Genomic DNA, 14053 nt, shown 5'->3' with positions numbered 1-14053 from the left:
CCTACCCTTCACAAAACTGTGCTGACTATCCCTAATCAAATTATTCTTTTCTAGATGATTATAAATCTTATCTCTTATAACCTTTTCCAACACTTTACCAACAACTGAAGGAAGGCTCACTGGTCTATAATTACCAGGGTTGTCTCTACTCCCCTTCTTGAATAGGGGAACCACATTTGCTATCCTCCAGTCTTCCGGCACTATTCCTGTAGACAATGACGATTTAAAGATCAATGCCAAAGGCTTGGCAATCTCTTCCCTGGCTTCCCAGAGGAAATAGGACAAATCCCATTCGGAACAGGGGACTTATCTGTTTTCACACTCTGCAGGATTTCTAATACCTCATCCTTGTGAACCTCAATCCCACCTAGTCTAGTAACCTATATCTCAGTATTCTCCTCGACAATATTGTCGCTTTCTAGAGTGAATATTGTCGAAAAATATTCATTTAGTACTTCCCCTATCTTCTCTGACTCCACACACAACTTCTCACTACTATTCCTGATTGGCCATAATTTTACTCTCATCATTCTTTTATTCCTTAAGTACCTATAGAAAGCCTTAGGGTTTACCCTGATCCTATCCGCCAACAACTTCTCAAGTCTCCTCCCGGCTCTTCTGAGCTCTCTCTTTAGGTCTTTCCTGGCTACCTTGTAACCCTCAAGCGCCCTAACTGAGCCTTCACATCTCATCCTAACATAAGCCGCCTTCTTCCTCTTGACCAGAGATTCAACATCCTTCGTAAACCACGGCTCCTGCGCTCTACAGCTTCCTCCCTGCATGACAGGTACATACTTATCTCGGACACACAGTAGCTTTTCCTTGAATAAGTTCCACATTTCTAATGTGCCCATCCCCTGCAGTTTCCTTTCCCATCCTATGCTTCCTAAATCTTGCCTAATTGCAGCGTTATTGCCTTTCTCCCAGCTGTAACTCTTGCCCAGTGGTATACACCTATCCCTTTCTATCACTAAAGTAAACATAACAGAATTGTGATTGCTATCACCAAAGTGCTCACCTACTTCCAAGTCCAATACCTGGCCAGGCTCATTACCCAGTACCAAATCTAATGTGGCTTCGCCCTCCTGCATACACTGGACAAAAACTGACCCATCTATAGTACTCGTACAAGAGTGTTCCCAATCAATATTTGGAAAGTTGAAGGCCCTCATGACAACTACCCTGTCTCTCACTCCTATTGAGAATCATCTTTGCTATCCTTTCCTCTATATCTCTGAAACTATTCAGAGGCCTATAGAAAACTCCCAAACAGGGTAACCTCTCCTTTCCTGTTTCCAACCTCAGCCCATACTACCTCAGTTGACGAGTCCCCAAACATCCTTTCTGCAACTGTAATACTGTTCTTGACCAACAATGCCATACCTCTTCCTCTTTTACCATCTTCTCTGTTCTTACTGAAACATCTAAATCCTGGAACCTGCAACAACCATTCCTGTCTCTGCTCTATCCAGGTCTCTGAAATGGCCACAACATCGAATTCTCAGGTACCAACCCATGCTGCAAGTTCACCCACCTTATTCTGGATACACCTGACATTGAAGTAGACACACTTCAAACCAACATCTTGCTTGCCAGTGCCATCTTGCGTCCCTGAAACTTGATTTCGGACCTCCCTAATCTCAACTTTTTCTATACTCTAACTATAATTTTGGTTCCCATCCCCCTCCTGGATTAGTTTAAACCCACCCCAATAGCCTTAAATGAATTTCTCCCCCAGAATATTGGTAGCCCTCTAGTTCAGATGAAGACCATCTTGCTTATAGAGGTTCCACCTACCCCAGAAAGAGCCCCAATTATCCAAGATCCAAAACCCTCCTTCCTACACCATCCCTGTAGCCACGTGTTCAACTCCCCTCTCTCCCTATTCCTTGCCAGAGACAACCAGAGGCCAGACTGGGTAAAGATGGCAGATCTCCTTTCCTAAAAGGACATGAGTAAATGAAATGAATTTGCAACAAACAGTGGCAGTTCCAATAGCACCACTACCACAATGATTGTTTTATTGTGGATATAATTATCAATAGAATGTGAACTTCCCAGCCGCTGTGGTGGAATTTGAATCCATGTCATCAAGTCATTTGTCCACAGATTGGAATTATTAGTCAAATAATGGAATCATTATGTCAACATAACCTAGTCTTACCCACAATCAAATAAGAAGATTGCAAAGTGGTGGTGGGGTGTAAGGAGGGGTTCTAATGACTCATGGCCTCATGGGGGCAGAAATCTGGATGGAGCTTTGAGGTCAGAATGAGGAATATAGTTGAAGAGTTCACGACTGGGTGTGATGGTGAATGGGGTAAATGCTTTCAATTTATTGTAAATTATGGGATATTGTACATGTTAATTGGTTTTCTCAGAGACTGAGTATTGACTGCTTGAATGTAAACCAAATTGGAGGAGGAATCAGAAACAGGCATTAGTCTATTTACATGGACAAATGAAGATGTTTACTGCCTGCTTAAGATGCAGGTAAAGGTAACCTCTGCCATGAGGTTATATCAGAGTAGTGCTGGAAATGCCCAGCAGGTTAGGCAGCATCACAGAAGCAGGAAAATCGACGTTTTGGGCAAAAGCCCTTCATTAGGAATAGAGCCATGAATTATGGTAAGACTGAAAAAGCACTGGATACAAATTTTTGTCAAAACTGACACCTGTAGTACAAACAACAAATGCTAACCATCTCTATTTTGGGCCTTGTGCCTCCCTATGCTAGCTTGCTCCAGCTGAACTTGATTTTTCATAATCTTGGCAATTGAAATGAACCACATATCCATATTACTAAGATCACCTGGTTTCAAATCCACATCTATGGTCCAATTCAGACCCTTTATCATCACCTCTGCAACTGAAACTCTCATCCATGACTCTTTGTTTACTTTGGACAAAACTATGCCATTGCTCTCCATGCCAGCTATCATCTTCCATTATCCATAAGTTTAAGATTAGCCAATGCATAACTTGCCATTTAAAATCTGTGGTAAGCTCAAATTGGGGAAGATGGAGACATGAGGCAAGTGAAGGTGGTAAATTCTGCACTTCGTGGCTGGAAATGTTTTTGTTAATGGAAAGCAATTGTAGAAGCAGATGACAACAGTCTTGGGACTTTCTTTAAACAATGTTTTGCTCTATCCTCAAAAAAAACATCGTAACTTTCATCAAATTTCATTCACATATCACACTTGTCATGCTGACTTACATTACTTAATCAGGCCAATGTCTCAATATTAAAACTTTCATCCTAGTTTTCAAATTCTTTCATAGGCTGCGCTCCTCCAAGCCAGATCTTTTATGCAGCCCCAATTTTAACCATTCTGTCATTGGCAGCCATGCATGGAATTCCTTCCCTAAACCTGTCCAACTCTGTGTTGTCTTTTAACGTGTACCTTAAATTCTGTCATAGAGTCATACAGAATGGAAACAGACTCTTTCGTCCAACTAAGCCACGTTCCCGAATTAAACTTATCCAACCTGCCTGCTTTTGGCCCATATCCCCCCAGACCTTTTCTATTCACGTACTTATCTGTAATGATGCTGTCACTTTAAAGAGTTATTTTGTCCTGGTATTTTTGTTTTTGAAGAGAGGTTGTAAAGGCAGAGGTACCAAGCAGTCTATCAGAACCACTTAAGTAAATAAACTTGAAGCCTTGTTTCTATTTAACAGCCCGAATGGATGTGACCAGCTCTCGTAGCTAAGGATTTCTGGGGTTTTCAGCAGTCAGCAGCTGTATGAGGTCTCAGAATGTGTTGGAAGCTTCAGAGAATGATTCCGAGCTGCTACTTTCGCTGAAATCTCTCGGTGTTCTTTCCACCTGGATTGGAGATCTGAACTTGCCTTTTTGCCAAGGAGTGTATTTATGAGATGTTACTATATTGGAATAGTTAATTAGTAACAGGTACTTTATCTATTATTGTTAGGTACTCCAATAGTTAAGTTATTCTAAATTTCTCTTTCTTTTGTTTGTATTTTAACTATAGTGTTTAAATAGTGCTTTGCTTATCATAGAGGAGCTTGATCAGTCACATCCCATCAGAAACACATACTTCCCATCTACCTTTAAAATAACAAACGTCAGGGTGTGGGCTACCTTCTTAAAATATGTTGAGGGGGTCTGGTCTGGTCCATAACATAGCCAAATGTCTTTTAAATATTGTAACTGTACTTGCATTCCCCACTTCCTCTGGTCGTTCACTCCACACATACATACACACACACACACACACCACTGTAAATAAAACTGCTCCTGCTCTTCGTCCTTTTTAAATGTTTCTCCCATGTCCTGGAGCAAGTTTGATTTTTCCAATGTTTGACTCATCAGGCATTCAGATTTTGTTCACCTGATTTTTCTCCCCTCAGATAATTCTGCAGAAGAACTACATTTTCTATATGCAGTCATAAACAACTGCCCTTACAAAATAAGCAATTCAACTAAAAAAGGTGAGATCACTTACCGACATTCAGGTTTTAAATTTCCTCCAGCTTAATGTGAGAAAATGCATCCCAAATTAATGCAATCATTTCAGTCATTCTGAAAAACAGAAAATTTCATATGAAGTCTCTCAAAACAGTACAACTACTTCAGTATGATTCAGAACTCTGATAACTTGGGCACTCTTCAATGACTAAATACCTGAAAAGTAACAAGAATTAAAACAACTAAAAAAGGCATCAAATACAACAGAAATATTCCTAGATGTTTCTCAAACCAGTCTTTAGCCAATATAGGAACATTACGTATGATCTGGTAGCTTTTGAACATCTGTTTCATCTTAATTTTTCGATGATATTCTGATTTTTCCAATATCTAACTCAACATTTCTAAGGGTAGAGGACTTCCATCAGGATTCTGTATGAATAATTTAAAGGTTACTGGATGGTATGGATAATGCAGAGGTTAACAAAATTAATGAGAAAACCAAAGCACTACAGAAGAAAACGAGCAAATCTCAAATCAGAGATGTAGAATTATAAAGAATAGAAAGAAATCATTTGTGAGTTCCCTTAGCAAGAACTACCAAATTAATTCATTTCTCCTGCTCTTTGCTAGGTTATCCGTTCCAACTACATAAATTCCCACTCTACAGTTACTACCAAATCTGCTTCCAGCACATTTTTAGAAAGTGCATTCAAGGTCACAACAACTCACTGCAATCTCTTCACTTCCTATTGGATCCATTGCTAATTATCTCAAGTCACCAAACATTCTACCAGTTGAGGCCAAAGGCATCTGATTTATAAATACTTTTTGTATAAATAGGAGATTTGATTTTGAACTAACAGCATGTTAATCTATTTTTGTGAAGAGGTTTAAAGATTAACTATGTCAGTTTTCTGGAAACATGATTTTTAACAAGTATGTCTCTCCTGGAGTGCGAATGAAATGGTTTTTACTGGAGGGTCTCAATGATTGGAAAGAAAACAAAATCACATGAATAGCCTATCAGAGTCTAGGATCAGCAGATTTTCTTTTATATTTTACTTCAAAAGCTTTTAGCAGTTTGAAAGGGCCCTGGTTAACATCAGAATCAAGTACAAAAATGGCCAATGTGTGTATAAATCTGGCCAGAAATTAAATTTTCTAAAGTCAAATTGACTTATTTAGGCCACAGGGAGAAGTAGCACATACAGAAGTGAAGTCAGTCCTATTTTGGATTTTCCCATACTGAGGACAAAACGCAAGACATGTTGGCATGAGTGGGTTTTATTAGAAAGTTATTCCAAACTTCAGCACTTGTGCTAAGTCTAACAAACTTAATAAGGAAGGCAAGAAATTTGAATAGATACAAGAATGCCACAGAGACTTTGACAACTTTAAGGCTGTATTAACAAACCCATTGGTTTTAGCAGTTCTAAATTATGAGAAGTGATTCAAATTGGTGTTGGTGCCAGAATCATCAGTTAGGGTGCCATTTTACTACAAAATAAGATGGGGATCAAGCAGCTCACCAGTTTTTTTTTTAAGAAACTGACTGCAAGTCAGTACAAATATGCAACAGTGAAGGAGGACATCAATGTCTTGCAATGGTTCCACACCATTCTGAAATTTCCATTAGCAACACTGAAGAAACTGTTACTTATATGGACCACAATTTTTTTTTAAATGTTTCAGAAACTTTTGAAACTAGAACATAAGGAGCTCAAACATTCAACCATACAATTTAAAAATAATTCATGTGCCTGGAAAAGGGAATATTATAATCAATCCTTCAAGGGGAGATATGAAAAAAAAATCATGATGCAAATAGACTTGTAAATCTGGTTGCCATGAAAACCATGCGTTTAATGTCACTGTGGTATTATTGTTACTTTGACAAAGAAATAGTTTTGAAAAGGACTTTTGTTGGGAATGAAGATCTCTCTTAAAGATACATTTTCATTCTCTCCTTGTGGGAAGGTATGATGAAAGATTGGAGATTCATATACATTTCCTTATTTAAAAAGTACTAAACTAGTGGCTTATAAATCTTGGTTTATTTCTGTAAAAGGATTTAAAAATCAACTAAGTCAGTCTTTCCAGAGCTATGACTTTAAATCATGATGTGTCTCCTGAGGTGTTATTGGAAGCTTGTTAAATTGTGAGGTGTTACAATCAGACAGAGAAAACATTAAGCCATTACTCATCTAGGTGGAGTAGAATTTTTTTTTTAATTTGAGTCAAAAGCTTTGACCAGTTCAAAGGATGTCCGAATAGTGTCAGAAGCAAGTATTGACTCTTCTTGTACAAAGCAGTTGAAGTAAGTCATCTCAAAGACAGTAGTTTTGTGAAACTTTCAAATAAAGGGCATTTATTAGTTCATTATTAAATGCAGATTATTAAATGATAGTGTCTAAGCTTTCAGTTGTGTGAAAAGGTCACGGACTTACAGCTCTCAGAATCACAGCCAAGAAGAAGCAGTTAAGTCAAACCTAAAAGATTCGATAAGGAAGGAACTTCCTTGGATTTTTGAGTAACTGCATGATGATGATGATGGTGGAGAGCAGATAGGATTTTGTTTTGCCATGTGTTTTCAAAACTTTCTAATGGAGTTACACATAGATAGGTTACTTTTAAAACAATTTTGAGTAATAATCTTGTTTTATTATTAAAATCAAATCTACAGCCTTGTGTAATTTTGTTTCAGTTTTAAAAAATCATGTTAAATAAACAAAAATATCACAGAAAATAAGATGGAGAGACTCAATTAAAAGTCGGTCATATAGCTGCAGGTCTGGAGATTATGGAGGGACAGCAGATTTCCTTTCCCAAAAAGGATAATTGTAAACCGGATAGGTTTAATGACAATTGATGACAGTTTCATGATGAGAACGACAAAAACTAGTTTTCAATTACAGGATTATTAACTGAATTTAAAATTTCACCAGCTGGGATTTGAACCCATGCTCCACAATATTACTGGCTTCTGCATAATGACTATGTAACCATCTCAAGGATGCACAGAGCAGATTCAGCATAACACCAGGTCTTTGCTTTCTGTTCATTCATAGGATGGGATAGGATTGTCACTTTGTTGAAACTTCTAATTGTACTTTATTGTCAGTGTGTGAACATGGATATAGTTCCAAGTCAGGACAGTGTGGGGTTTGGACAGAAATTTGCAGGTCATGGTGTATCTGTTGCTGTTATGCTTCTAGATGATGCATTTGGAAATTGCTGTCAAAGCAACCTTGTTAGTTGGTTATGACAAATAGTTATGGAATATTTTATAGATGCCACAGCATGTCAGTATTAGAAAGAATGAATGATTAAAGTGATGGAAGAGATGCTGATGAAGCAGGTTGCTTTGGCCTAGATGGTGTCGAAATTGGTGAGCTTTGTTGGAGCTGCACTCCTCTAGGCAAGTAGGGAGTACTCCATCAAATTCTTGTCTTGTGCCTTCCAATGGTGAACAGGCTTTGAGGAGTCAGAGGCCCCAGCTTCTGACTTATTCTTGGATCTACAGTATTTGCTCCAGTTCAATTTCTGGTCAATGGTAACCCCAGGTTATTGCTGATAGGGAATTCAGTGATGATCATGTCACTGAATGTCTGGGGAAAAAGTTAAATGTTGGGCACTTTGATGGCACAAACATTACTTGTTACTTATCAGCCCAAACCTGAATGCTGTCCAGGCCTCACTGCCTTAGGGCACAATACTTCTGTATCTCAAGAGATATGAAGATACTACACACTGCAGTCTTCACCAAACATCCTCATTTTAGACTTTATGACAGAGAGAAGATCATTAATGAAGCAGCTAGAGATAGTTTGACCAGGATACACCAAGAAACCCATGTTCTGGGGTTTGAATGATTGGCCTTTGATAATCACAGCCATCCTGTGTGCCACCCATAAGGGCTGGTGGGGTTTTCCCAATTGTTCCCATTGACTTTACTAGAGATCCTTGCTATCAAAGACATACACAAATACATCAGTGACGAGCAGATTGGGGAGGATGAAGTCAAGCAGGTTTCTCCACATTGCTGGTTCTTTCAGCAAGCACAGACTTAATCTTGGTGCTGATTCCTTCAAACCTCAGCTGGTTTGGTCAGTATTGGGTGGGAGTATTCACAGCCAAACTGGGCCCTTGTTATCTTCAGTGCCTCTTCCAAATGCTATTAAACTTGAAAGGACATTGATTCATCAGCTGAGGGTTGGCAATAAGTAGTATTGGTAGGTAGCTTCCTTGTCCACATTTGACCAAATGCCTTGAAACTTTATGAGGTCTGGAGTCAATGTTGAAGATTCCCAGAAGTCCCCCCTTCTGAGTACAAATCACTGAGCCAACATCTCCACTGACTGTCCTGCTGTGAACTGGGCACATTCAGAGATGATGATAGTTGAGTCTAGGCCATGGCTTACAGGCATGGTTTAGTGGATGTGGGGCACAAGGGCCAGAGGTTAGAGAGGTGTAATTTGCAGGGTTGACAAGGCAGGTGTATCTTTGACATTTCTGGGGCCTAGATTAATACTGGGTGATCAACTTTTTTATAGCAGGTTTAATTTGCCAAGTGCCTCAGAAGGCCACTTCAGAGGGCAGAAAGTCAAAGTCTAAAACAAAAAACTGAAAGGACTGTGGATGCCAAGAATAGAAACATAACCAGAAATTGTTAAACTCAGCAGTAAACAAGCAGGAGGCTGGAAGAACACAGCAAGCCAGGCAGCATCGGAAGATGGAGAAATCAACATTTTGGATATAGCCTTTCTTCAGGAATGGAGGTGGGGGCTCAGTGGTTAGCACTGCTGCCTCACAGCACCAGGGGTCTGGGTTCGATTCCAGCCTTGGGCAACTGTCTGTGCGGAGTTTGCACATTCTCCTAGTGCCTGCGTGGGTTTCCTCTGGGTGCAGGCACTGGGATGTGCAGGTGAGGTGAATTGGCCATGCTAAAATGCCCTTAGGTGTTCAAGGATGTATAGGATAGGTGTATTAGTCAGGGTTAAATGTAGGGTAGGGGAATGGGTTACTCTTCGGCAGGTCTACGTGGACTTGTTGGGCCTGTTTCCATACTGAAGGGATTCTAATTCTAATTCTAATACCCCATCTGATTTAACCTTTAAAGGACAGGTTTCATACACAGCTCTAATTGCCTTAACTTTAGAAAATTACAAAGTAATGTAATTGAGGTGTTTAAAGTGAGCAACTGATTTGATAGGAAAGACCCTGAGCCGAGCTATTTTCTCTGGCAGAGGAAACCAAAAGAGAAAGTCAGCAATGAAAACAGGATGAATTTTCCCCAACGCAAAATCTGAAAATACCTTCCCCAAAAACTCAGAATACGCAGTCAATGCATTTTTCTAAAGTGAGATTATGGATTTTGTTATAAAAAGATATTAAAGGATACGGACCAAAGGCCAGTAATTTAGAGTTACAGTTTAGATCAATCATAATCAATGGCTTACTCTTGCCTCTACACATTAATCAAAATTAAAAGTAACATGCTATTTACAGAGAGCTAATTTTTCAGAGTGAAAAATGAAAAAGCCCTAGGTGGGTCAGGAGACTAATGAAATTTGAAAAATACTCAAATCATATAGAAATCTGACTGATTGAAGTTGATAAAATGCGTCCTTGACCACCTTCATGGAATTAAAGGGAATGTGGTAGCACGTATAGAAAGGTTATAAAAAAGGTAAAAATCACAGATGTAGGAGTAAATTACTGCATATGCTGGACTCAATACTGAAAACAGAAAATGCTGGAGATCATAGCAGGTTAGACAGCATCTACAGAGAGACAGCAAGCTAACGATTTAAGTGTAGATGACTCTAATGAGTCTGATGAAGAGTCATTGCGACTCGAAATGCTAGCTTGCTCTCTCTCCACGGATGATGTCTGACTGATTGTAATCGCCAGCATTTGTTGTTAAAATAACAGATTACTGATAAGAAATTTGATAGAATATGCAAAATTAGGAGGGTTTTTACTGCAGAAAATACCCCTATTCATTGGACAATGAGTTAGTTATGAAAGAATAAACTAAAGCTAATTAACAAAATATCAAATAAGGGATGTGCGGCATACTGTTGTTATCACAGCCTAATCAATGATGGATGCAGATTAATAATGCAGCATTGTATGTCCATCCCGATCCAAGAGGCAGGTTCCAAGAGAGGGGTTGGGAAAGCAGGAAGTTGGGACACTATTTTCTTTGGCAGGCAGGTGCAGGGGAAACACCCAGCTGCCTTCACACCTGAGCTAAATTAAGTCCAGGCAAATAGGTCCAAGGACAGTCTTCCATCTTGGAAGTCATTGCCACCTCTGTTTACAGAGGCCAGTGAGGGGTTCCAACACATGAACAACCTACCAGATAAATCTTGGTGGGTATGTCTGTCTAATAAAGGGTGTCCCTCCTGCTTGGCCAGCAATTGAAATCATGGGCCACACATGGATGAAGAACTCTGCCTGCCCTCCAAGCTCCATTGGCCTTACCCCAGCGCTGATCCTCAGTCTGGACTGTTCTACAGAACCAGAAATAATTACCGTTCTTATGCTGACACTGGGAAGTTGCTGCCTGGCAGCTCTGAGATTAGGGCACTTTTCTTGCACACTAGATCTCTGGGGAGAAAAAAATCCCTCCGTTGACACCAGTCTGACCAATAGTGCCAAGGAAAATACCCAATCAAGACCTAATCACTTTGGGCCTCGCAAAAATGGCTGACATATGGTTACCACCAATTTATCAGGTTGATAGGCATTCCATTGTGGACAATAAATTTTGCCCATTGTCTTCAAATATTTATCAAACTCATAGTTAAAAAGAAAACGTTTAAAAGAGTACAGCGATGAGGCAGTCAATTAGGAATGCATAGAAAGCAGTTTTAAGAATCACTGGTACAGACAGTATTTGAAGGGGAACTTTTTGTTCTCTAAATCCAGTGATTCAATGCTCTGCAGTCTTGTTATGGTCACCTTTGACATAAGTTATAGTTGCCATGAAGCCTTGTTTATATGTTTTCTCTCAGGATGCTTCTTTGAATTGACCATCGGGTCCAATTTAGCACAGTTTATATTTCCAATAATCTATGTATCAAAATTGAAATGGATCTGAAATTAAATCTCTGGGAGCAGGAAGTATCTGAAACACAAGATTGCTTCAAAAAGAAATTAAACTGTAAATCATACGAAGAGAATACTACAGATTTATGGTTTCAGGATGTCATTGTGCATTTTGCACAAAAGGTCTCACATTAACTATAACTAGAAATAGGCTAAGGTTACCCAACTAGGGACATCCACGACCGATTAGAAACTTATGACAGCTAGAACAGGAGATGTTAGCTGAGCTGTTTGAAAATAAAATCTTAAAATGTTTGCTGATGCAACTCAAATTCTACTTTGAGAGTGCTTGTATAATCTCCTATTATTCAGAAGCACCAAGGCCTCCTGTGATGATGCCTGAATGCTGGAGAAGAGGGATGTAGCAGGGACAAAAGCAGGTTCTCTCCATATATGCTGCCAGACCTGCTGAGTTTTTTCAGCTATTTCTAATATTTCTTCAGAATTCCAGCATTTGCAATTCTTTGGTACTTGGTACATAGCAAATGTAGTATTTTGTCAAAGAGTCAGAGATGTACAGCACAGAAACAGACCCTTTGATCCAACTCATCCGTGCTGACTAGACATCCTTACCTAATCCAGTCCCCACTTGCCAGCACTTGGCCCATATCCCTGTCAATGCTTCCTATTCATAAACCCATCCAGATGCCTATTAAATGCTGTATTTGTACCAGCCTCCACCACTTCCTCTGGCAGCTCATTCCATACACATGCCACCCTCTGCGTGAAAAGGTTGCCCCTGAGGTCCCTTTTATATTTTTCCCTTCTCACCTTAAACCTAGGCCCTCTAGATCTGGACACCCCCATCCCAGGGAAAAGACCTTGTCTATTTAACCTATCCATGCCGTTCATGATCTTATAAATCTATCAAGTCACCATTCAGCCGCCAATACTCTAGGGAAAACAGGCCCAACCTATTTAGCCTCTCCTCGTAGCTCAAATCCTCCAACCCTGGCAACATCCTTGTTAATCTTTTCTGAACCCTTTCAAGTTTCACAACACTCTTCCAATAGGATGGAGATCAGAATTGCACACAATACTCCAAAATTAGTCTAACAAATGTCCTGTACAACCCCAACATGACCTCCTAACTTCTGTACTCAATCTCTGTCTAATAAAGGAAAGCATAGTAAATGTCTTCTTCACTATCCTATTTACCTGCAACTCCACTTTCAAAGAGCTATGAACCTGCACTCCAAGGTCTCTTTGTTCAGCAACGCTCCCCAGGACCTTACCATTATGTGTACAAGTCCTGTTCTGATTTGCCTTTCCAAAATGCAGCACCTCACATTGATCTAAATTAAACTTGTCATTGTCATCAAATACATATACAAAAGGCTTGCATGAATTTCTGATAGAAAAAGAAGGTAGGAACACATAACCCGTATCTCTTCTTCCCAGAGTGATTAAAAATCAGGAGGGTGGCAGAAAACCTCAAAGGTTTATACCTTGGATGTATAAAATAGTAGTACACAGCCATAATATTAGCAAATCATCATAACAACCTCTAACTTGTCACTGTACTCTGAATGTTTGCAAGTTAACACTGCCTCTGATTCTATTTTGAATCAGGTCACATCCTTTCATAAAAGGAAAAAATGGTTAGAATGCACAGTGGGATTTTAAAATAAATTTTGAATGGGCATCAATGGCAAGGATGGCATTTGTTGACTACCTCTTGTTAAGACAATAAGACATAGGTGTAGAAGTAGGCCATTCAGATCATCAAAACTGTTCCACCATTCAATAAAATCATGGCTGATCTAATCATCCTCAACCCCAGTCCTATGAATTGAATCGAACTGCATTTGTCACGTGTACAGAGGCACAGTGAAAAGCTTTGTCTTGTGAGCAATGCAGGCAGATCACAGAGTTAAGTAGCATAGATAAGTAAATGACAGGTAAACAGTGGCAAAAACAAAAAGAAACACAGGTACAGGCAAATGTTAAGAGTTTGTGAGTCCATTCAGTATTCTAACAGTAGGGTAGAAACTGTTTTGAAACAGTCTAGTGCGTGTGTTCAGACTTCTGTACTGTCTCCCCGATTATAGAGGTTGCAGAAAAACATTGCCAGGATAGGATGTATTTTTGAGAATGCTGGCGGCCTTTCCTTCACAGCGGGCCTGGTAGATGGATCCTACAGATGGGAGGTTGGCCTTTGTGATTGCCCGGGCAGAGTTTACCACTCTCTGTAACCATCTCCAATCTTGAATGGTACAGTGCCATACCAGGTAGTAATACATCCAGACAGAATGCTCGCGTTGGCGCACCTATAAAGGTTGGAAAGGGTATTCGCTGTCATGCCAAATTTCCACAGCTGCCCGAGGAAGAAAAGACGTTGTTGAGCCTTTGTAACCAATGCGTCCACATGAACAGTCCAAGAAAGCTTGTTGTTGATGACCACTCCCTGCAGCTTGACTCTCTGCGCTCATTCCACCTTTATGCTGTTAATGTGTAGGGGGGCATGGGTAACATCCCATGAAAGTCAATAATGAGTT

General features: G+C 39.7%; 1 protein-coding gene across 6 annotated transcripts in view; it reads right to left on the bottom strand.

Annotated features, from left to right (window-relative positions):
• Positions 1-14053, bottom strand: part of LOC140474277 (kelch-like protein 5) — a 150093-nt gene that overhangs the window by 111187 nt on the left and 24853 nt on the right. For all 6 annotated transcript variants that reach the window (XM_072567700.1, XM_072567728.1, XM_072567713.1 and 3 more), the window contains exon 2: positions 4474-4550. The gene's annotated coding sequence lies outside the window, so the exon portion shown is untranslated. The remainder of the gene's footprint in view (positions 1-4473; positions 4551-14053) is intronic.

This window comes from Chiloscyllium punctatum, chromosome 1, assembly GCF_047496795.1.
Source record: "Chiloscyllium punctatum isolate Juve2018m chromosome 1, sChiPun1.3, whole genome shotgun sequence".
Taxonomy (NCBI): domain Eukaryota; kingdom Metazoa; phylum Chordata; class Chondrichthyes; order Orectolobiformes; family Hemiscylliidae; genus Chiloscyllium; species Chiloscyllium punctatum.
The sequence above is the reverse complement of the archived record's forward strand: the minus strand, read 5'-3'. Positions and strand labels throughout refer to the sequence as shown.